At 45.6% G+C, this 25,982-nt stretch overlaps 1 long non-coding RNA gene across 2 annotated transcripts in view; it reads right to left on the bottom strand.

Annotated features, from left to right (window-relative positions):
- Nucleotides 1-25,982, bottom strand: part of LOC148148568 (uncharacterized) — a 122,969-nt gene that overhangs the window by 68,985 nt on the left and 28,002 nt on the right. The gene's annotated exons all lie outside the window — the stretch shown is intronic.

The raw sequence follows: 25,982 nt of genomic DNA, 5'->3' as shown, positions 1-25,982 counted from the left end.
CCTCCAGTGAAAACAGCCAGCTTGTCCAAAAACGGCTGAAGGTACCCCTTCCAAATCATTTTAGGTTCTCTGTGCCCTTTTCGGCAACTTATTGCTGCAGACTTCACACCATCACCATCCCTGTCAGAGTCTTCTCTGTTTTGTTCCAGTCCTGCTCCTCCACTTGGGATCTCTACAGAACAGGGAGAGGCCACTCAGTCCATTGAGATTGCATCAACCCTCCATACAACATCCCATCCTATCCCTGTAACCCTGCATTTCCCCATGGCCAACCCACCAGGTCTGCACCTCCCCCCCCGCCCCGACACTATGGACAATTTAGCATGACCAATCCACCTAATCTGCACATCTTCGTACTGTGGGAGGCACCCGGAGGAAACCCACGCAGACACAGGGAGAATGTGCAGACTCCACACAGACAGTCACCCGAGGCTGGAATTAAACCCGGGTCCCTGGCGCTGTGAGGCAGCAGTGCTAACCACTGAGGCACTGTGCCACCTTCTGATCAGAACAGACATTTACAAACTGAGGCCTGGATTCTCCCTGTGGGATCGGGAAGTGCAGAGTTGAAACACTTCTCGGCCCTATGATCCTGATCCAGGAGAGACGGCACTCGGAAGTTGGGATTATCAAGTGCCGGATGCAGAGGCAGGCCGGCAAGAAGGTTTAAGAAGGGAATATATCGAGTAGTGGTCAACCCTACATGCGCTGCATGACCCATCCATGCCAATCCATACACCCCTCCCACCTTCATTCAACCCACCCACACGTTCTCATCCCCCAAACTGCGGTTTGTCTGCTCCGTCCACCTTTCTCCATTTCTTTTCTTTCCCTCTCTCTTCTCTCATTTGTTTTTATTTCTTTGTTTTTCTATTCTATTTTACTGGCCTCTTGTTGAAGCGCTTGGTTGCAGAGAATGGCATCAACATCGGCAAGTAGTGGCATCGGTGTGCACCCCCATGGCATCGGTGCCAGAGGAGAGCTCGAGGCCCCGGGAGCTTCTGAATTGAAGAGGCGGCCCTAGCGCCGACTCCTGGCCGCTCTGGCGGAGGTGGGTTTGGGCCCAGTATAAGGTGGCTGCATCAGTGAGTGAGGTAGGCCCGAAGCAGACTCATGGCGTGACAGTGTCGCCCTTTGGGCTGCTGGCAGCATCAATAGAATCTGCACTGGTGAGGTCCGGCGAGGACACCTAGTGGTGAGGGCGTTGATGGAGGTGAGATGGCACTGAAGAGTGGCATCCTATTCCAGTGGCGGCACAGCAAGGGGCACTCATTTGCCTGGGCACCAGGCCCATGATGGAGCACTTAACACGAAGGCTTCTTTTCTTCATTTTTCTGGCTTTCTATTCCACGTTTTGGTTTATTTTACCGTGTTTTAAGCCAGAGAGTGGCAATCCTATGCAGCAATTTTCACTGTATTTTGTAGAGATACACTTGACAATAAATAGATCAACTAAATCAAACCCATCATAGCCCCAAGGCCAACCTACAGTCTTTCCATGCCTATCACTCATCTGCCTCTACCATACCAACTCATCGAGTCTCTACTCGATGCAGGCCTCAGGGCCAGGGTGAGATGAAAGAGAATAAAATTGTAAGAGTGCATTGCAGAATTCATTTTAAAAATGTACTCTTTTTCCTGAAATGCATTCACTTCGTAAGTCCTTACATCGGTAAGTGTTTCATCCCTATAGAAATACGTATTGGCCCTCCAAGCCTCACTTCAATGAGTCTATAACCAGTTAGAGCTGTTAATCAAAGTGTAAAATGGAATGTACACCTCCCACTGTGATAATGGGATGTTGTGAAATACAGCATCACTGCCATAATGGTTATGATAATTGCAATATTACAAGAGGGCCTTGGTTGCTTTAGTAGAACAGAGAGAGCTAGGAGTTCAGGTACTTAATTTTTTTGAAGTTTCTATCACATATAAATAGGGTGGTTAAGAAAGCATTTAACACGCTTATATTCATTGCTCAGATGTTTGAGTACAGGAGTTGGGATGTTACGGAGGTCAAAAAGTTGAAAAGCACAGCCGGCCTGGCAGCATCCGAGAAGCAGGAGAGTTGACGTTTTGAGCATAAGCTCTTCATCAGGAATTATGTTATGTTAAGGTTGTACAGTGCATTGGTGAGATCTCTTCTGGAGAACAGTGTCCAGTTCTGGTCACCCTGTTATAGGAAGGTATTATCAAGCCAGAGAGGGTTCAGAACAGATTGAACAGGATTTGCTGGACCGGAGGGTTCGAGGTATAAAGAAAGGCTGAATAGGCTGGGACCTTTTTGCACTGGAGCGTAGGAAGATGAAACGTGGTCTTATAGAAGTTCATAAAGTCTTGTGAGATGCAGATAAGGTGAGGGGCAGGTATCTTTTCCCAAGGGTGGGGGATTTCAAAACCAAGGAGTGTATTTTTAAGGCGAGAGAATAAAGATTTAAAAAGGACATGTGGGGCAATCTTTTTACACAGAGTGTAGTTCGTGTGTGGAATGAACTTCCAGAGGAAGTGGTAGATGCGGGCACAGTTACAATGTTTCAAAGATATTTGGATAAGTACATGAATTAGGAACATTTGGAGAGATGTGGGCCAAGCGTAGGCAGGTGGGACTAGTTTAGTTTGAGAACATGGTCAACATGGATGAGTTGAACTGAAGGGCCCGTTCCTATGCTGTATGACTCTATGACTCAAGACCTATATGCACAAAACACAAGCAATGCTTTATTTAACACACCAGCAGTTTTATTTCAAGGGCTGGAGTTTTAAATAACTTGATGGCTTTTCAGTTGTTTGACACTTTTCACAGTTGCTTTTAACAGTTCCAATAAATTTTCAGATTTTTCATACTTGTTCTTGTCAATATTTACCAATCCCAACATGTAACTTGCCCCTCCCATAGGGGGCCTGTCCTCGTATCAAGGTGTCCCTGCATCATACCCAATGGGGTCCATCAGCTCCATTGAAGGGCACCCTGGCTGTCTGGATAAATCCAGCAGTTTCTGACCTGCTTGCAATACCCCCTCCAGGTTTTTATTTTCACAGAATCCCTACAGTGTGGAAACAGGCCATTTGGCCTAACAAGTCCACACCAACCCTCTGAAGAGTAACCCACCGAAACCCATTTCCCCTCACTAATACACCTAACCTACACATCCCTGCACACTATGGGCAATTTAGCATGGCCATTCCACCTAACCTGCACATCATTGGGTTGTTTGAGGAAACCAGAGCATCCGGAGGAAAACCGCACACACACACACACATACAGGGAGAATGTGCAAACTTCACACAGACAGTCACCCGAGGCAGGGATCAAACCCGGGTCCCCGGCAACTGTGAGGCAGCGGTGCTAACCACTGAGCCACCATGTCACCCATTCAGGTTTATTCATGTCCATTCCTATGCCTCCGCCCTCTTTCTCCCCTCAACAATGACCAGGCCTTCTCCGACACCAGTATCCCTACAACCTCACCATCATCCCCCTTCCTCCTGCCCTCTCTCTGCTTTCCTTACCTTTCGGTAATTAACTGCCTCAAGTCCAAGCAAACAGCTGCTCTTTCACTTCAACCCTCACCATGGCCTGGAGTGAGGGTGTACTAATTACCCTTTGAAACCCATTAGCAGCTGGAGCTCCACTGTGGCTGAGGTTAACAATGGAACAACAGCCGAGACTCAGGAATGCCAACACAAGCCACTGGTTTGGAAAGGTCAGCTGGGGTCAGTCTGGAGGAAAACCTGTCCCTACTAAGCGTGTTCCTTATAGAAAGGATTGAGATGACAGCGACTTGTTCTCCTAATCTCTGCCTCAAGGTTCCTGCTACCACCCATGAGCCATTGGACATTTGTCAGGCCTTGAGTAAAGCTAGGATTTGCATTAGCAACAGACAATCTTGGAAATTGGCACCCCTTTTTCTTCACAGAAAAAAGAATCTACATTTACATTGCAGCTACATGTTTCCAGGGTGTTCCAAAGTGCGTTACAGCTAACTACTTGTTTTCAAAATACAGACATTGTTCACTCGCTGCCAACTTCCATAGAGCAAGGTCCTACAGGCAGGAATATGATGACTGATACATTAATCCTGCTGCTAGTATCTATGCAGGAGACTTGTTGGATAAGACACCAACAGATAATAACCTTCACTTCCTCTTAGCAATGCCTCAGATTTATTTACCATCTACTTGAGCAGAGCTGAAAATGTGTTGCTGGAAAAGCGCAGCAGGTCAGGCAGCATCCAAGGAACAGGTGAATCAACATTTCGGGCATGAGCCCTTCTTCAGGAATCCTTCAGGAATCGGGCTTATTCCCGAAACGTCGATTCTCCTGTTCCTTGGATGCTGCCTGACCTGCTGCGCTTTTCCAGCAACACATTTTCAGCTCTGATCCAGCATCTGCAGTCCTCACTTTCTCCTCCATCTACTTGAGCAGACCTGCATGAAGGTCTAATCACCTCCAGCAATGTAGAATTCTCCTCACACAAAATAGATACTTCAGCTCGGTTTTAAACTCCCAGCGGTGGGTGGCATGGTGGCTCAGTGGTTAGCACTGCTGCCTCACAGCACCAGGGTCCCAGGTTCAATTCCAGCCTTGGGTGACTGTCTGTGTGGAGTTTACACATTCTCCCTGTGTCTGTGTGGGTTTGCTCTGGTTTCCTCCCACAATCCAAGGATGTGCAGGGTAGGTGAATTGGCCATACTAAATTGCCCATAGTGTTAGGTGCATTAGTCAGAGGGGGGGGTGGGTTGCTCTTCAGAGGGTCGGTGTGGACTTGTTTGGTTGAAGGGCCTGTTTCCACACTGTAGAGAATCTAATCTATAGCATATGGCTAGGGCAATCAGAAATTATAGGAAGTTTACCTTCAATGCATCAAGGTCATGTCAGTTTACAGCAAATTGTTAAACCTGCAATAGACCCACACCAGATTTTTTTGTTTAATGACGTCAAGCAAATTGAGAATAGTGGGAGTTGAATGTCTCTGGTGGCCATATCATGCTTTCAGCAACAATCAATTTCATCCTTGTAATCTTTGACCTCAGAGGCAAGTTTGCAATCAACTCTTCAAACATTGGAAGCAGGTTAAACTGCAGAGAAACAAGGCAAGAACCATGAGTTAACAGCTTGACATCTGCACCAACAGCTTTCAGGAACAAAACCCAGCATTTAATAAATGGGGCGATGCCAGAGTGCCTGCTAATGTTCTGGCTGTGTCCAAGTTGGTGGAATTTGAACTTAACAAAAATTTGGATTATGTGTCCAATGATGATCATTGTCAACTGTCAGGAAAAACCCATTCTGGTTCACTAATGTCTTTTAGGGAAGGAAACTCCTTACTTGTCTTGGCCTACATGTGACTCCAGACCCACAGCCATGTGGTTGACTTTTAAATTCCCTCTGGGCAACTAGTGATGGGCAATAAATGCTGACCTAGCCAGAGACACGCACACCCCACCCTGTGGATGAAAATTTTAAAAACAGTCGTTTTTCCGATTTGTTCAAAGAATTCCGAAAACGAACCCAGAAATGAAGTATGCCTGGAGGCGATTAGCTGTCAATACCTAAGGTGCTGAATGAGTTAGAGAATGAAGTTAGCGATCAGATTTTACTGAGGAATACTTTACTGGAATGCTCATTGTGGGATCTGGAGAACCAATGTGGGCTTGAATATGGAGGTTCGACAGGTTTGACAATTCTTGCCTCCATCCACTGAGTTGGTGTTCGGCCCTCATCCTGTTTTCTTGGACTATTTTCCTGGAGGTGGGATCACCGGTGCAGCAGCCTCCTGCCCATAAGCATCAGCCAATTGAGGAGACTAAATGGCGTAGTGTCAAGAACCCAGAAGGAAAAACCAGCAAAACACGTGAATGCGGCCTACTGTCCGGCTTGCATATGTCCCAGTGGAGCTCCATTATGGTCCAGAACATTCACTTCCAACGTATTACTGCTTTCTCCTGTTTGGTCCCTCTCAAAGAGGATCCCCGCTCCTATACCTCCCACCACCACCGCCCCACACCCCTCCACACAACCAACATTCCCTGACAAAACAGTGGGGAATAGTCCAGCCCTCTGGAGGTGGCTTCTCTGGCAGGTTTAAGGCCTACCCTGCAAACCTGACTCCCACAGCAGCTATGGGCCATTCTGTGGGATGAACCTTCTTCCATAATGCCAGCTGATGAACACCAATGATAGTTATTTAGTTACTTGAAAGTTTATAAAGAGGCACCTGCCTGAAAACCCAGGATGCAACACTTCCAATATGGAGGGCCTCTTATCAGTCCCTCCAGCTTCTGCCTTCCATCGTTAACTGGACAGCGAGTCTGTCCTCTTGACCATTAGTTTGGGCCAATCACTGATGGACGCCTCTACCTCACACAGTGCAGAATCCTGACCCGTCTGTTCCCTCCCATCCGGGTTGGACCATCAATCTAAAGACAAAATTCAGCTCCAAGGTACAGTCTAATCCTGCCCTTCAGCATTGTTCATCGCAGTGGATTTATTTTTAAAAACAAAACCTAACAAGTGAGCCTGTCGAAGAAAGGCTGTGCGTGTGTTGAAAAGGGAGATGCAAAGGGTTAACATTGAGCTGCAAGAGAGAGAGAGAGAGAGAGACAAGGGCAGCAGTGGGCCTGCAGCCAAAATCCATGATAGCGTGATGTTGTGGTTGGCGCAAATGTTCTCTAGCAACACTTATACTGTCTTTGGATGAGACCAGCCACAGACATTTCGACACAGAATATTAGCTTCTAAAGAGAGAACCTGCGCTTTCCCACGAGCTCTTGTTTACATGACTCTGTGGGGAGAGGGAATTGCTGCACAGTTCGAGGTGACTTTTAGTCAGGATATATGGGAAGGGTGAATGTAGCGAGCATGTACAGTTCATGGTAAACACCGTGGTATAAACACACACACCGCACTCTGGATACACTTCCGTCAGACTGTTATTGTTAAACTGTCTCTTTTTTTTCTTGTTTCAAGGCCGCAATTGCGTCGGTGGAAACTATATTAAATGCTGCTGACATGTCCTGTGTGAACGGCTCAGTAAATATTGCCTCCATAATCCTGCTGTGATGCTTTGCATCAGAATTTGTCATCATTTTCTTGCAAAGCATGTTCAAGCGTCTCACCGTTGTAATAGGTCACACATGTAAACGTGAACTCTTTCTCCACGGATAAGATGAAGCATTAACTCTGATGAAATGGCCCAAATCTTGGGCTTTCCATTTCATGCAGTGCAAAAGGGGAGGTGATGGCCCAGTGGTATTGTCACTGGACCATTAATCCAGAGACACCCCCAGTCCTGAGGAGGGATCACTTGACCTGAAACTCGGATTTTTCTCCACAGGTGCTGCCAAACCTGCTGAGCTTTCCCAGCAATTTCTGTTTCTGTTGTTGTTGCTAATGTTCCAGGAGGAGAAAGTGAGGTCTGCAGATGCTGGAGATCAAAGTTGAAACTTTATTGCTGGAACAGCACAGCAGGTCAGGCAGCATCCAGGGAACAAGAGATTCGACGTTTCGGGCACAGGCCATTCCTGAAGAAGGGCCTGTGCCCGAAACGTCGAATCTCCTGTTCCCTGGATGCTGCCTGACCTGCTGTGCTGTTCCAGCAATAAAGTTTCAACTAATGTTCCAGGAACCTGACAGATGGTGGAATGCAAATTCCACACATAGAACACTGGAATTAGGAATATAATGATGGCCATTTGTTAGTTGTTGGAAAAGTCCATCTGGTTCACTAATGTCCTTCAGGGAAGGAAACTGCCATCCGTACCCTATCTGGCCTACACATGACTCCAGACCCATACAATGTGGTTGACTCCCAACTGCCCTCTGCGCTGTTAGGGATAGGCAATTAATGCTGGTCTGCTCAGGAATGCCTTCATCCTATGAGTGAATATTTTTTTAAAAACTCAAACTAGTTTCCACAGTATATGTGGGCAGCTGAACCCCAGCATGCCTACTCGCAGTGTGACTGTAACCCAGTGGCTGGGTAATAATGAAACGATCCTTCCACATCTGGCAGAGATCATCCTGCACATCCAAACACCTCCTCTACTGTGTCCGTTGCTCTCAATGTGGTCTCCATTACATTGGGGAGACAGGAAGCCAACTTGCGGAATGTTTCAGGAACATCTCTGGGACACATGCACCAAACAACCCCACCACCCTGTGGCCAATCACTTCAACTCCCCCTCCCACATTGCCAAGGGCATGCAAGTCCTGGGCCTCTTCCACCGCCATATCCAAGCCAACGACGACTGGAAGAAGAACGCCTCATCTTCCATCTTGGGACCCTCCAACCACACGGCATCAACATCGATTTCACCAGTTTCCTCATCTTCCCTCCCCCCATCTCATCCCAGATCCAACCACCCTCTTCAACTGACCTACCTGTCCATCCTCCTTCCACCTATCTGCTCCACCCTCCGCTCTGACCAATCACCATCACCCCCCCCCACCTGCACCTACTTGTCACCTTCCCAGCTACCTTCCCCCAGCCCCAGTCCCACCCTCCTATTTATCTCTCAGCCCCCTTCCCTCCTCCCACATGCCTGAAACATCGATTCTCTTGCTCCTCGGATGCTGTCTGACCAGCTGTGCTTTTCCAGCACCACACGTTTTGACTCTAATAATGGAGTGAACCATAGACCACAGTGACCCTCCCTCACCCCCTGGAGAAATGGTAACCTGCCCTGGTTCTCAGCTTTTGGTCAAGATGGAAAGCCATTTCAGGCCTGGACCTGAAAGCCTCAACACTCCTTTAGGAAGGTGAGCAACAGAAAGTTCCCCCCCACCCCTCCACTACTGTCCCAGTCAACATTGATCCCTTATCCTGAGTTGTTCATCAAAAATGCACATTATCCATTGTTCACTACAATGCTTTCTTTGGGAGTTGGCATTGCTCCTTACACTACAACAGCAGCTACAGTCCAAAAGGGCTTCACGTGTCAGGAACACTGAGGGTGGGGGTGGATGGTGCGGTTGGGGAGCAGCCGTGCGGCTGCGAAGGGCGCTACATGAATGCAAGTCTTTCCCCACTGAGGCGTGTCACTCGCTCGCTGTATGTTCTGCAGCTGAGCACAGACTTGCTGCCACGGAGGCAAGTCGCAGCAGGTAGCGGGCTAGAGGGGAATGCGAAAACAGAGGATGACACTCACAAATGTTGCAGTACATGTTGTACAGTGACGATGGCAGCGCTTTGTAGTTCCATCCAAGAATGCTTTTGCAACATTAAAGAATTCTCTCGGTAGTCCAGCCAAGAATTAGCCCGTACACCCAACAACACTGTAAACACTATTGAATATTCACCTCCTTAGTTATCTGTGGGACTTTGCTGTGCATATGGATAAGAATATAAAATATATTAGTTTCCCTAACTGTGAAACGTATACCTATAGCAGCTGATCCTGGGTGTTCCCATTCTAGCGCCCCCCCCCCCACACCCCGCCTTACCAAAGGGGTGCATGCATTCCATTAAAACTTACTCAGTTAAAGGATCGCGTTATGAATGTTGTGTCTCTGTTAAAGAGGTGCTTCCCTGACAAGAATGGCACTTTACACAAATACTTTAAGAAATTCGAGCTGTCAATCATATCCAGGTACATCAGGGTGAAATGTTGTTGAATGAATCTGGAACCGTTGTTGTCCATCACTTTCTGGTTTCCAGCATCTGCAGCACTTTGCTTGATGATGGTCTCCTGACTATTTGATCTGATTTATTGTTGTCAGCCGTACCCCAAGTACAGTGAAAAGTTTTGTTTTTGCGAGAAGTACAGGCAGATCATACCATAAAAGGACTTACAGATCATAAGGTGAGTGAACAGAGCATATAGAGTTACCCTTGGCATGGTTTGATGTCCCGCCTACAACGGTGCAGTCGTCAGTGAACTTGTAAACAGCAAACATCCCATCAAACAAGTAAATGTTGGAATGCCCCTGCACCAGAAGGACTCTCCCATTATCGCCAGTGCTTTAATGTTGGAGAAAGTGAGGACTGCAGATGCTGGAGCTCATGAGCCAACAGTGTATCAGAGCTGGTGATGTTAGTGTGTGCATACCCCCCCCCCCCCCCGTGGGACTACATTAACCCGTCATGTAACAAAACATACATTGTAGGGTTTTGGGAGCATGGTGGATTTACTCAAGATGAAACCCCTGAGCTCCTGCTTCTGTAACCATGTGGTGTCTTGAGCAGAAGTCAGGAAGAGTAATTTCACTCTATAATCTGCGGCCTTCTTCAGAAGCACAACTCAGTTGTATCCTGCACGCCTCTGTGCTGCTGTTGCTAAAGCCGCACTCTATTAAACTGAATGCTCCAGTGAACCATAGGGTGAAATGGAGGAACATCTCACCTTCAGGCTGGGCACTTTACAACCTTCTGGACTTAATATCGAGTTCAACACCTTCAAATGGCCAACCTACTGCCATTCCTTCCCTTTCTGTATTGGTTTCATTCTCTGTCACCATGTCCTCTATCCACTTCCCAGTGGGACTGTCTGTCCTTCCCAGTCTGGCAATTATCCTGCTAATCTCACGTGCTGATCATTTAATCTGAACTATCAGCATCCTTTCTCCCCACCCCGCTCCTGCATATATACTGCCCCCTCCACATTTCACGTCAACTCTGATGAAGAGTCATCTCGATGCAAGACATTAGCCTGCCTCAGGTGCAGCCTGACCCACTGTGATTTCGGGCATTTTTCATTTTCGTTCGGGGCTGACCACGAGCTGTCATTGAGCAAATAGGGTGTCACATGCTAACAAGCAGGGTCAGCCAAAGTGACCTTAAACAGCAGAGCACCGGCTGGTTGCAGGTGCCTCGTGCCCTCATTGTGTCTACACACACTAACCCCGGGGATTGACAGACAGAATTTCATTCCACTGACACAATAGAAAAGGGGCAGGAGATTGGCGCTGGGCCTTGCGATGAAACAATTCAGTGATTCCATCCACTTTGGAGGAGAAAGAGCTCTGAGCCACCACATCGCCTTGTTTGAGTTGAATTCGGCAGCTCCACCAGGATTATCTGCTTTTTGACCACATTCGGTTCTGCGTGTAACAACCTTACATCTACTAAAGGTGTCCTGGTTTCACTTCCCAATTTTTGAACTCAGTGCCTTTATTTATGAAGCCCTGGTTAACATGAGCTTTGTTAGTGAAGTCGAGCCAAAGAGTCATAGAGATGTACAGCACGGAAACAGACCTTTCAGTCCAACCCATCCATGCTGACCAGATATCCCAACCCAATCTAGTCCCATTTGCCAGCACTTGGACCATATCCCCCAAACCCTTCCTATTCATGTACCTATCCAGATGCCTTTTCACTTTTATAATTGTACCAGCCTCCACCACTCCCTCTGGCAGCTCATTCCATACACCCACCACCCTCTGTGTGAAATCATTGCCTTTTGAATTTTTCCCCTCTCACTTTAAACCTATGCCCTCTACTTTTGGACTCCCCTACCCTGGGAAAAAGGCCTTGACTATCCATGCCCCTCATGACTTTATCAACCTCTATAAGGTCACCCCTCAGCCTCCGATGCTCCAGGGTAAACAGCCTCAGCCTATACAGTCTCTCCCTATAGTTTGAAACCTCCTGTCCTGGTAGCATTCCTGCAACTCTTTTCTAGAACCCTTTCAAGTTTAACAACATCTTTCCTACACCAGGGAAACCAGAACTGAACGCAGTATTCCTAAAGCGGCCTAACCAATGTCCTATCCTTCTGCAACATGAACTCCCAACTCCTGTACTCAATACACTGACCAATAAAGGCCAGTGTACCAAACTAATCACCTCACTGTGCCCTGCACCTTCTTTGGAACTGTGTCACTAAGTTGATATTGCCTCTCCCTCTCCAATTTGTCAAAACGCCTCATACTTCACACTTGGTTCACGGTATTAAGTTCCAGCTGCCTCTTATCTTGTTCACAATGTTAGCTTTTCTAAGTCCTGCTGCAGCCAAGCCATTGTCACTGATGTTAGCAAGTTATGATCTGCCAAGCATTGACCGAAAGGGTGGTGGAAACAGATTCGCTAAACAGTTTCAAAAGGGAAGTGAATAAATCCTTCAACAAGGGGAGAAACAAAATTTGCAAGGTAATTAGGGTGGCAAGGTGGCTCAGTGTTTAGCACTGTTACCTCAAACCCCAAGGGTTCCAGGTTCGATTCCTCCCTTGGCTGACTGTGTGGAGTTTGCACATTTTCCCCATCTGAGCAGATTTGCTCTGATGTGCAGGTTAGGTGGATTGGCCATGTTAAATTGCTCATAGTGTTCAGGGATGTGAAGACTAGGTGGATAGCCATGGGAAAGGCAGGATTATAGGGATGGGGTAGGGATGCTGTTTGGCGGGTTGCTGTGGACTTGATGGGTCAAATGTCCTCCTTCCGTGCTGCTGGGTAAGAGCAGAGTAAGTGGAACTGATGAAATGGTTCTTTCAAAGGGCTGGCAGAGACCCTGAAGGGCTAAATGGCTAACGTGCATGCTGTGACACCTATGATTTTGTGATTCAACGGGCACCATCACAGTTGCCTCATCATTGGTCTCATCCAGTTGGATTCGGAATTATTTCAATCCCTGTAAATTTATCAATGAGTCAAAGTGAAGATGCAGTAAAAAAAAGGGGATTCTACTCATTGGGCCAACGTGAGGGCGAGGGCATCCAATAGCAATGAAGAGTGAGATTTCAAAGTGCTTGTGATTCGGAACCAATTTGGCACTCAGCAGACCTCCGGTCTCGGGGTTATTTTGGGAGATATGGGTGATAGGTAGCAGCTAAGATAAAGCAATATTACCATGAATGAGCTGTTGTGAGAGCTCATGAAAGCCAGTCTCAAATAAGCTCATGACGACATCAAGAGGGAGCCAATACAACCACTGCCACCTTCGAAACCATATTCCATCATTCACCAGAGTTATTTTTCATTTGTGACATAATCCACTTTGGCAGGAGAGAGAGGGGAGGTGAGGGGTCTGACAGGGTGTGCTGAATATTTCCACTTGAGTGTCATAAACATCAGCTCAGAATGAGCCCAGTATATGGTATGTGATATGGCTTTTAATAAACTAGGAGCGTTAACAGGTCTTCAAACAATCCTGGCACATTTAAGGAGGTTCACAGCACTCCGAAGTAATAACCCAGGGAGGACCTCGCTCCTTTAAGATGTCGGCAGGAGTTTGAAACCCTCAGCCAAGCTCCCCGCCCAAAGAACATGTTGTTACCTTGATCGCCAAAGTGGGATCTCCAGGGACTGCAGCTGAGTCCTGTTTAGATGAACTCGCCGTTTGCCAAAGAAGTGTTTGTGCTTGGTCAGAATTGCGGACAAGTGCAGATCAAAAGAGCTGAATAGTTAATCTCTGCACCAGTATCTCATTGGTCATGGAAGTAAATGAAAAACACGGTGAGGGGACAAAAAAAATAGCAGAAAGCGCTGGCTCCTGATAGGCAGCAAAGAAAAAACTCAGTCTGAAAGCAACAGCCTCCATTGGGCAGTGACGCTTGGCAGAGGGATTTAGAGATCCGGCTGGAATATTTCAGACTTCTGCCTGGAATTGTTTTGAAGAGAAATGATCTGGCACGCTGACGCTCTGTGCTCAGGATTGGACTTGGATTGCAAATGTATTTATCTGAAGCCAGCTGTGTACACACATTTTCTCTCTCTCTCTCTCTCTTCCCCCCCACCCCCCAACCTCATTCAAAATACCACAGCTGTAACCAAAATAGCAGCTAGCACAGAGTCTGGATTGTGTACCTTTTAATATATTGTGGGGTTCAGTGAGAGAGTCAGAAAGAGGGGGGAGGGGGAAAATGAACATCTATTGAGGGCACGTGTAAAAATGGAGCTAACAATGTGTTTTTTTTTTAAATTTGATTTCCCCAATAATTGCCGTAAAACCTCAGAACCCATTAACGTTGGAAACCTGCATAAAGATATCCTGGGGACTGGGTGGGGTAGGAATATGTGGGGCAACATTGTTTGTGAGTTTGTAAAGTCTTATTCCCTTCCCTATCCAAACCAATTCAGACCAGGGAATTTTGGGAAGCAGTTACAATGACATTGGGGACATTGAGATGAAGGAAACTTGGGTCCTGCTGCAAATTGTCGATTGAATCATCTTCTTAAAAGCTCAACCCTTGTTACCACCGCTCTCAGTTCTGGCAGTAACAGCTGGGAGCTCATAGGATAGCTACAGCAAAGATAGAGCCCTCCACAACTTCAATCCCATTCTGACACTGTTGTCTCTGAGCCTGACAGGTTAGTTCCCTTCGGACAATTGTGTTGCATTATTTTTTTGAAGCTCCTGCACTTTCAGGCAGTCCATTCCAGAATCTAACCAATTGCTGTGTGAAAGCAAGTGTTTCCTGTTATTGTTAACTATTTTGCCAACCACTTTAAATCAACATTTTCGGTTCTTGATCTGCCATGAATGGGAGCAGTTTCTTGCTGCGAACTCTGTTCCAAAATGTTCATTGTTTCAACAATTTATATTAAAATCCCTCCTCTGCCTTCCCTTCTCCAAAAGAATTCAGTTCCAACTTCTCTGATCTCTCCGTGCAACTGAAGCTCAATACATGGAATAAGTCTCCTGAATCTTCCTGTACTCTCCAAACGTCTACATATCTTCTCCAAAATGCACTGGACCCACAGACTGAACAAGTATTTTATATGGGCTTACTGGAATAACTTCCTTGCCTTTGTAAACTGTCTGCCTGTCCATTCTCCCATTCTAGTTTACAACATAGAATATAGAACAGTACAGTACAGGACCTTCGACCCTTGATGTTGTATCGAACTTTTATCCCACTCTAAGATCAAATTAATCTACATACCCTACATTTTACTATCATCCATGTGCCTACCCAAGAGTCACTTAAATGTCTCTAATGTATCTGACTCTACTACCACTGCTGGTAGTGCATTCCACACACCCACCACTCTCTGTGTAAAGAACCTACCTCTGACACCTCCGCTAAACCTTCCTCCAATCACCTGAAAATTATGCCCCCTCATGATGGCAATTTCCACTCTGGGAAAAAGTCTCTGGCTGTCCACTCTATCTATGCTTCTCATCACCTTGTACACCTCTATCAAGTCATCTCTCATCCTTCTTCGTTCCATCAAGAAAAGCCCTAGCTCCCTCAACCTTTCTTCAGAAGATATGCCTTCCAGTCCAGGCAGCATCCTGGTAAATCTCCTCTGCACCCTTGTTAAAGCTTCCACATCCTTCCGCATCTGGATGAGTATACGAATAGGAAGGGTTTGGAGGGATATGGGCCAGGTGCTGGCAGATGGGCCCAGATTGGGTTGGGATATCTGGTCGGCATGGACAAGTTGGAACGAAGGGTCTGTTTCCATGCTGTATGACTCTATGACCAGAACTGAACACAATATTTCAAGTGTGGTCTAATCTGGGCTCTATGGAGCTGCAGCATAACATCATGGCTCTTAAACTCAATCCCCATGCTAATGAAAGCCAACACACCATACATCTTCTTAACCCTGTCAACTAGTTTCCCAAGTTTTAGCCACAGATGTCCACACTTGTGGCCAAATATTGCAGTTGCTTACTGCCTTCTGCAATACATCTGACTCAGAAACTCTTCCATATCACCCAACATTGGACGTACTGTAAGGATTTATAGGTGAAATCTAACTACTGGTGCTTCAACTTAAATGACATTGCCATCACTGAATCCCTGACTTTGAACATCCTGGGGGTTACCATTGATCAGAAATTCAGCTGGACTTATCACATAAGCACAGTGGCTGCAAGAGCAGGTCAGAGGCTAGGAGTAATGCAGGGAGTAACTTACTTCCTGACTCCCCTAAGCCTGGCACTGGAAAAGCACAGCCAGTCAGGCAACATCTGAGGAGCAGGAGAGTCGATGTTTCAAGCATTAGCTCTTCATCAGTAATTTCTGATGAAGGGCTTATGCTCAAAACATTGACTCCCCTGCTCCTCAGATGCTGCCTGACTGGCTGTGCTTTTCCAGCACCATGCTTTTTGACTCTGATCTCCAGCATCTGCAATCCTCACTTTCTCCCTGTTCACCACCTACAAGACACAAGTCAGGAGTGTGATGGAATATTCCCCACCTGCCTGTGGGTGCAACTCCAACAACACTCTAGAAGCTTGACAACATCCAGGACAAAACAGCCCGCTTGATTGGCACCACATCCACAAATATTCACTACTTCCCTCACCAACGCTGTAGCAGCAGTGTGCACCATCTACAAGATGCATGGCAGAAATTCACCAAAGATCCTCAGTCAGCACCTTTCAAACACATGACTGCTTCCATCTTGAAGGACAAGGCCAGCAGATATATGAGAACACCACCACCTGCAAGCTCCCCTCCAAGCCACTCACCATCCTGACTTGGAAATATATCGTCATCGCTGGGACAAAATGCTGGCATTCCCTTCTGAATAGGCCATTAGACCATGAAAAATAGGAACAGGATTAGGCCATTCAGCCCATTGAGTCTGCTGCATCATTTGATCATGGCCAATATGTTTCTCAATCGTGCCTTCGCCCTGTAACCCGTCATACTGTATTAATCAAGAGCCTATCAATCCCTGTCTTAAAGTCGCTCAATGACTTGGCCTCCACAGCCTTTTGTGGCATTGGGTTCCACAAATTAACCACCCTCTGGCTGGTTATAAAGGGTCGTCCCTTCACTCTGAGGCTGTACCCTCGGTCTACTGTCGGTCTACCTACAGCACACGGACTGCAGTGGTTCAAGAAGGCAGCTCACCACCGCCTGCTCAAGGGAAATAGGGGCGGGCAGTAATAGCTGGCCAGGTCAGCAATGCCCACGTCTTATTTTTGAAAGAACAACTTGTTTGGCGATGTTAGGAATGAATCTTCATGACCAACAAAGTCTGGTATGAGATTTGAACCGGGAGTTTCAAGCCCAGATGTAGGGATGCTACAGCACACCATGAGCCCTCCTGCTTTGTATTCTATGGTCTAATTATGAAGCCAATATTCCAATTATCAATTACTTTCACAGCCCTCAATAATTTATCTTCTTATGTACCTACTCTGCTCCTGCACCCTGTTTAGAATCTAAACCCTTACTTCACATTGTTTCTGCTTCCCAAAATCAGTCTATTGGCATTTCTCTGCATTAAGTTATACCTGCCACTTGCCTGCCCACTCCCTCGTTGTCTTTATGAGGTCCGCACTATTCCCCCTGCAGCACTTCCAAGTTTTGCGCTGTTTCCAAATTCCAAACGTGCGCCTTGCCCACCAGCTTCTAAGCCAGAGACTTACATTGGGAAAGGCAGTTGTCCCTGTGCTAATCCTGGGAAACCTCCTCACTGTATACCTTCCTCTAGTCTTAATCACAGCCATCCTGCAATACTGTCATTACTGACTCTCGGTCAAATTTATGTCCTTGCAACCAATGCCCCTTTTATTCCTTGCGTTTAGTTTTGTTGGCAAATTTTGTTGCACGTTATCACATGTATTTTGGAAGTCCATGTACACCACATTAACAGTACCATCCCCCACCCACACCTCTCTCTCTTATCTGATCAGAAGACTCAATTAGTGAGTTGTCTTAATTGAATTGGGTTGGCTTTCCTTACTTAATCTACACTTGTCCAAGTGATTTCCAATTTTGCTCCATTTTATCATTTCCGCCACATTGTTTAAACTGATAAGGTCGACTAAACCTCACTTTTTAAAGGTTTCACCTGTCACTGAAAGTAACACTAAATAAATAACACTTATACTCGACAGCAAAATTGCGAATTTTTGATTTCTGCTTCCTGTTTGGTTGCATGCTGTGATACTTTTTAATGTTGTCTAGCCAACTTCCCAGCTCTATTTAATCGTTCCTGAAAAGTTGACACATAATCCAAATATGTCATCTCTGAATTCTGACTTCGCAATTTTAACTGTCCTGTCACCTTATGCCCAAAAAGTAATTCAAATGGACTGAATTTGGTTGATTCATTTGGTGCATCTCCGATTGCACAAAGCACAATGGAATTCCCTTATCACAATCATCTGGATAGTCTTGACTATTAGCCCTCAACATGGTCTTTAATGTCTGATGCCATCTTTCCAGCATTCCCTGCAATTCTGGGTGGTACGCAGTAGATTTGAATTGTTTTATTCTGAGTGGACACATCCATTACTGTTAACAAATACTGATTCCCACTTTTTGAGGTAGGGGACCTACGCAATCAATTAACTCTTGTAAAAGGTTCCTCAAATGCAGGGATATGTATTAAAGGTGTGGGTTTTATTCCTGCCTGTGGTTTTCCAATTAGCTGACATGTATGACATATCTGGCAAAATTCAGCTACATCCTTGTGCAGTCCAGGCCAGTAAAAATGTTTTTGGATTTTAGCTTGAGTTTTCGTCACTCTTAGAGATAGGTGTTGCAAGTGGCTCACGAGCGCCTGTCCATAACCCACTGGCAATATGATTCGATGAGCTTCTGCCCATTTCTCATTTGCCTGAATATGTGATGGTCTCCATTTCCTCATTAAGACATCATTTTTAAGAAAATAACTTTCAAGGATACAATTCAGATTCATTTTCTATGTATGCCTTTGGATTCAACTGCTTTAAATTTTCAGTTTGCTGCTGTAACTCAGTTAACTTACCTGAGCTAAAGATGGTAGAGGTGACCTGTACAAGAAGGACGGATTGCACCTAAATTGGAAGGGGACTAATATACTGGCAGGGAAATCTGCTAGAGCTGCTCAGAAGGAGTTAAACTAGTAAAGTGGGGGGGGGGGGATCCAGGGAGATAGTGAGGAAAGAGATCAATCTGAGACTGGTACAGGTGAGAACTGAAGTGAGTCAAACAGTCAGGGCAGGCAGGGACAAGTTAGGACTAATAAATTAAACTGCACTTATTTGAATGCAAGGGGCCTAACAGGGAAGGCAGATGAACTCAGGGCATGGTTAGGAACATGGGACTGGGATATCATAACAATTACGGAAACATGGCTCAGGGTTGGGCAGGACTGACAGCTTAATGTTTTGGATACAAATGCTACAGGAAGGTTAGGAAGGGAGGCAAGAGAGGAGGGGGAGTGGCATTTTTGATAAGGGATAGCATTACAGCTGTGCTGAGGGGGGATATTCCCAGAAATACATCCAGGGAAGTTATTTCGGTGGAACTGAGAAATAAGAAAGGGATGATAACCTTATTGGGATGGTATTCTAGACCCCTAATATTTTGCATCAGTATTTACTGTGGAAAAGGATATGGAAGATATAGACTGTAGGGATGTAGATGGTGACATCTTGCAAAATGTCCATATTACAGAGGAGGAAGTGCTGAATGTCTTGAAACGGGTAAAAGTGGATAAATCCCCAGGACCTGATCAGGTGTACCTGAGAACTCTGTGGGAAGCTAGAGAAGTGATTGCTGGGCCTCTTGCTGAGATATTTGTGTCATCGATAGTCACAGGTGAGGTGCTGGAAGATTGAAGGTAGCCTAATGTGGTGCCACTGTTTAAGAAGGGCAGTAAGGACAAGCCAGGGAACTATAGACCAGTGAGCCTGATGTCAGGGGTGGCAAGTTGTTGGAGGGAATCCTGAGGGGCAGGATGTACATGTATTTGGAAAGGCAAGGACTGATTAGGGATAGTCAACATGGCTTTGTGCATGGGAAATCATGTCTTACAAACTTGATTGAGTTTGTTGAGGAAGTAACAAAGAGGATTAATGAGGGCAGAGCTGCAGATGTAATCTATATGGACTTCAGGAAGGCGTTCGACAATGTTCCCCATGGGAGACTGATTAGCAAGGTTAGATCTCACGGAATACAGAGAGAACTAGCCATTTGGATACAGAACTGGCTCAAAGATAGAAGACAGAGGGTGGTGGTGGAGGGTTATTTTTCAGACTGGAGGCCTGTGACCAGTGGAGTGCCACAAGGATTGGCCATTTGAAGGTGCTGGGCCCTCTACATAAATGATTTGGATGCGAGCATCAGAGGTACAATTAGTAAGTTTGCAGATGACACCAAAATTGGAGGTGTAGTGGACAGCGAAGAGGGTTACCTCAGATTACAACAGGATCTGGACCAGATGGGCCAATGGGCTGAGAAATGGCAGATGAAGTTTAATTCAGATAAATGCGAAGTGCTGCATTTTGGGAAAGCAAATCTTAGCAGGACTTATACACTTAATGGTAGGGTCCTAGGGTGTGTTGCTGAACAAAGAGACCTTGGAGTGCATGTTCATAGCTCCTTGAAAGTGGAGTCACAGGTAGATAGGATAGTGAAGAAGCCGTTTGGTATGCTTTCCTTTATTGGTCAGAGTATTGAGTACAGGAGTTGGGAGGTCATGTTGCGGCTGTACAGGACATCGGTTAGGCCACTATTGGAATATTGCGTGCAATTCTGGTCTTCCTCCTATCGTAAAGATGTTATGAAACTTGAAAGAGTTCAGAAAGGATTTACAAGGATGTTGCCAAGGTTGGAGGATTTGAGCTATAGGGACAGGCTGAACAAGCTGGGGCTATTTTCCCAGGTGCGTTGGAGGCTGAGAGGTGACCTTTTAGAGGTTTACAAAATTATGAGGGGCATGGATAGGGCAAGTAGTCAAAGTCTTTTCCTTGGGTTGGGGGAGTCCAGAACTAGAGGGTGGGAGTGGGAGGTTTAGGGTGGGAGGGGAAAGATAAAAAAAACCTATGTGCAATGTTTTCACACAGAGGATGGTACATGTATGGAATGAGCTGCCAGAGGAAGTGATGGAGGCTGGTACAATCGCAACATTTAAGAGGCATTTGGATGGGTATATGAATAGGAAGTGTTTGGAGGGATATGGGCCAGGTGCTGGCAGGTAGGACTAGACTGGGTTCGGATGTCTGGTCAGCATGGACGGGTTGGACCGAAGGGTCTGTTTCCATGCTGTACATCTCTATGACTCTATGACTCTATGATTGGCCCGTCGATGTTGAATTTATCCTTATGCCTTTTATGAATAAATGTATAGTAAATCTCCAATTCTGTGATACTATTGTTCTTTGAGGATGTTACTTGTTCTTTGAGGATGTTACTAGACAAATTGATGAGGGTTGAGCAGTGGATGTGGTGTATTTGGACTTCAGCAAGACATTTGATAAGGTTCCCCATGGTAGGTTCATTCAGAAGGTCAGGAGGAATGGGATACAAGGAAATGTAGCTGTCTGGATACAGAATTGGCTGGTCAACAGAGGACAGCGAGTGGTAGTGGAAGGAAAATATTCTGCCTGGAAGTCAGTGGTGAGTGGTGTTCCACAGGGCTCTGTCCTTGGGCCTCTACTCTTTGTAATTTTTATTAATGACTTGGATGAGGAGATTGAAGGATGGGTCAGCAAGTTTGCAGACGACACAAAGGTTGGAGGTGTCGTTGACAGTATAGAGGACTGTTGCAGGCTGCAGCGGGACATTGACAGGATGCAGAGATGGGCTGAGAGGTGGCAGATGGAGTTCAACCTGGATAAATGTGAGGTGATGCATTTTGGAAGGTCAAACTTGAAAGTTGAGTACAGGATTAAAGACAGGATTCTTGGCAGTATAGAGGAATAGAGGGATCTTGGTGTGCAGGTACGCAGATCCTTTAAAATGGCCACCCAGGTGGACAGGGTTGTTTCAAAAGCATACGGTGTTTTGGCTTTCATTAACAGGGGGATTGAGTTTAAGAGCTGTGAGATCTTGTTGCAGCTCTATAAAACTTTGGTTAGACTACACTTGAAATACTGTGTCCAGTTCTGGTTGCCCTATTATAGGAAAGATGTCGGTGCTTTGGAGAGGGTTCAGAGGAGGTTTACCAGGATGCTGCCTGGACTGGAGGGCTTATCTTATGAAGAGAGGTTGACTGAGCTCAGACTTTTTTCATTGGAAAAAAGGATGAGAGGGGACCTAATTGAGGTGTACAAGATAATGAGAGGCATAGATAGAGTTGATAGCCAGAGACTTTTTCCCAGGGCAGAAATTGTTAACATGAGGGGTCATAGTTTTAAGCTGTTTGGCGGAAAGTACAGAGGGGATGTCAGAGGCGGGTTCTTTACGCAGAGAGTTGTGGGACCATGGAATGCGTTGCCAGCAGCAGTTGTGGAAACGAGGTCATTGGGGATATTTAAGAGACTGCTGGACATGCATATGGTCACAGAAATTTGAAGGTTCGTACCTTACATGAGGATCAATGGTCGGCACAACATCGTGGGCTGAAAGGCCTGTTCTGTGCTGTACTGTTCTGTATTGTTGTGTCAAGAAAGAACTGCACAATGGTGCCTGAGTCCTCCACAAGCTAAAACACTAGGCACCCAGCTTTAATCCTTGTGTCATCTTACATGCAGCAACTTGAAAATGGCCAATTTATCCCTACTCTGCTTTCTGTTCTTTAACCAATTCTCCATCCATGTGACTATTTTATTCCCAATCACATCACCAATCTTACTTTGGGAATCATCTTCTGTACATCATCTTTTTGCAAATCCAAGTGCACAACATTCACATATCTCCTTATCTATCCTACATGTCATATTGTCAAAAAGTACATTTTATCAACATGATGTTTCTTTCTAAGAATTACATTTACTCTGTCTAATCCTATTATGATTGTTTTTCTATCACCTCTTTAATAAATGGATTTTAGAAATTTCCCCCAGGAGATTTCAGATTAAATGTTCATTCTCCCTCCTTTTCTGAACAGCGGAGTTTTATTTTCGGCCTTCCATTCCAAGGGGGCCTTTCGAGAAACTAAGGAAGTTTAAGAGATCACAAACTGTGCATTTACTACCTCTGCAGTCACTTCTTTTTAAACCCAAGGATGAAGGGTGTTGGAGTCTGGCACTGGGAGGGTTGGAAATGAGAGGGCAGAGATTAAAATGAAGCAATGGCATTGCTCAAACCTTTGAGTATAGGAGTTAGAACGTCATGTTGAGGTTGTATAGGACCTTGGTGAGGCCTCTTCTGGAGCACTGTGTCCAATTCTGGTCATCCTGTTATAGGAAGGATATTATTAAACTGGAGAGGGCTCAGAAGAGATTTACCAGGATGTTGCTGAGAATGGAGGATTTGAGTTATAAGGAGAAGCTGGATAGGCTCTGGGACTTTTTTCACTGGATCGTAAGAGGTTGAGGGGTGACTTTATAGAGGTTAATAAAATCATGAGGAGTATAGATAAGGTGAATGGCAGGTGTCGTTTCCCTAGGATGGGGGATTACAAGACTGGGGGGGGGGGGGCATATTCTTAAGGCAAGAGGAGAAAGCTTTAAAAAAGGTAAGGGGGCAACTGTTTTACACAGAGAGTGGTTCATACATGGAATGAACCTCCAGAGGAATTAATGGATGTGGCTACAGTTACAATATTTCAAAGACCTTTGGGTAAGATCATGAATAGCTACCTGACGAAGAAACAGCTCTCTGAAAGCTAGCGCTTCCAAATAAACCTTTCGGACTATAAATTGGTGTTGTGTGATTTTCAACGAGGAACAGGAAAGGTTTGGAGGGACATGGGCCAAGTGCAGGCAGGTGGGACTAGTTTAGTTTGGGATTCTGGTCAGCACGGTTGGACCGAAAGGTCCGTGTCTGTGCTCTATGACTCTATGGCCCCATGAGGAAACAGCAAAAGATGTTCACATCCTGGCAAGCACACCCTGAGAGTGTGGTCCACACCACTTCAATCGCGACATTGGATTATTAGCTGAAATGGAAGAATGTGCACAGTTACAGGGAGAAGGCAAGGGGTAGTTGAGGTCAATTGATTCTTCAGGGAGCCAGTACCGACACAACAGGCTGAATTGTCCTGTGACTAGTCTGTCAGACTACCACCTGATGAAGGAGCGACGCTCCGAAAGCTAGTGCTTCCAATTCAACCTGTTGGACTATAACCTGGTGTTGTGTGATTTTTAAGTCAGTCTTAAAGGCATTCTTCTTCTTGAATGTCCACTCAGCTCTCAAGTAGTGTGTGTATTCACGCACATAGATTCACACGCATTGTATGTGAATCCAGGCTCACCCACAATATACGTGCCTCATGCCATTCCAGCATCCAATGGCTACTTGTGTATTTAACCTAACAGGTATTTAAATCAAATTTTGAAAGTGCTCCTTGAATTATTTCAATTCGATTAGATTAGATTACTTACAGTGTGGAAACAGGCCCTTCGGCCCAACAAGTCCACACCGACCTTGCTTTTATTAGTTTATTATTTTTACTTTATAAGTTATGAAAGTTGTTTTGTCCTTCTCCTGAAAAAAACTTAGCTTTAAAATGCTCTCAAATTGAGACTTCAGCGGAGCCATTTCTTCTAAAAACCTGCTTTCATCTTTCTCGCCATCATGACTCCCTGCTTGACATCATTCTGATTTTTCTCTGTTGCTGAGGGGGAGTAGTTCAGTGGGAATGGATTGTTGGAGCTTGCACAGTGATATGGGGGCTTTGTGACTCACCTCCAAGCACTTCAAATGCTATTGCTAATATCTAATCACCAATCCCAACACGTTCTCAAACCAGAGTCTGGGAGTTGGTTAGGAGAATGCTTTCTGTTTCCGTCTGCTCTAGGCGCAGTTTGATGTTGCAATTTGTGTTTTGGTGTGAAGCAAGGGGGATTGTCCCCTCTGGCAGGAGAAATAGAAGACAGAGACTGCAAAGTGCTGTGATGCAAAAATGTCCTCACGATGAATCAGACAAAGTTAGCATGCAGAAGCATGCTTGAACTTGGTGATTATAGAGGTCTATGGTGATAGGGCTGTGGAGATAGGGCCGGACAGTGGGACTAGCTAGGTAGACCATCGTGAAGGATGAGATTGCTGAATACTTGGACGTGTCTGGTAAAATAGGGCAAAGTCAGCATGGTTTCATCAAGGGGAGGTCCAACCTGACAAATCTATTAGAAATCTTTGAGGAAGAAATGAGTAGGTTGGACCAAGGACAGCCAATGGATGTTATCTACCTGGATTTCCAGAAGGCCTTTGGCAAGGTGCCACACAAGAGGCTGTTGAGTAAGATAAGGGCCCATGGTGTGAATGGCAAGGTGTTAGCATGGATAGAAGTCTGATTGTCTGGCAGAAAGCAGAGAGTGGGGATAAAAGGGTCCTTCTCAGGATGGCAGCTGGTGACAGTGGTGTTCCGCAAGGCTCAGTGTTGGGACCGCAACTTTTCACTTTATACATTAATGATCTAGATGAAGGAACTGAGGGCATTCTAGCTAAGTTTGCAGATGATACAAAGATAGGTGGAAGGACAGGTAGCATTGAGGAGAGGCTGCAGAAGGAATTAGACAGTTTAGGAGAGTGGGAAAACAAGTGGCAAATGGAATGCATTGTGGGAAATTGGATCATGCACTTTGCTAGGTAGAATAGAGTCATAGAGCATTTCTAAATGGGGAGAAAATTCAGAAATCTGAAGTGCAAAGGGACTTCAGACCCCTAGTCCAGGATTCTCTTAAGGTTAACTTGCAGGTTGAGTTGGTCGTTAGGAAGGAAAATACAATGATGGCATTTATTTTGAGAGGACTAGAATATAAAAGCTGAGGCTTTATACTTCTAAGGCTTTATAAGGCACTGCTCAGATTACATTTAGAGTATTGTGAGCAATTTTGGGCCCCATATCTCAGGAAGGATGTATTAGCCCAGAGGTGGGTCCAGAAGAGATTCACAAGAATGATCCCAGGATTGAGGAATGTTTGAGGACTCTGGGTCAATGCTCGATGGAGTTTAGAAGGATGAGGGGTGATCTAATCGAAACTTATAGAATACTGAATGGCCTTGACAGAATAGACATTGAGAAGATGTTTCCGGGAGAGACTGGGACCAGAGTAAAGGGAAGACCCTTTAAAACAGAGATAAGGAGAAAATTCTTCAGCCAGAGACAGATGAATCAATGGAATTCATTGCTGCAGAAGGCTGTAGAGGCCAGATCATTGAGTATATTTAAGACTGAGATAGATAGGTTCTTGATTGTCAAGAGGATCAAAGATTATGGGGAGAATGGGGTTGAGAAACTTATCAACCATGATGGAATGGC

The sequence above is a fragment of the Chiloscyllium plagiosum genome, unplaced genomic scaffold (genome assembly GCF_037043375.1).
Source record: "Chiloscyllium plagiosum isolate Xiang-an unplaced genomic scaffold, Cpla_swu_hap1 HiC_scaffold_12, whole genome shotgun sequence".
NCBI lineage: Eukaryota > Metazoa > Chordata > Chondrichthyes > Orectolobiformes > Hemiscylliidae > Chiloscyllium > Chiloscyllium plagiosum.
Note: the sequence above shows the minus strand (reverse complement) of the source record. Positions and strands in the feature narration are given on the sequence as shown.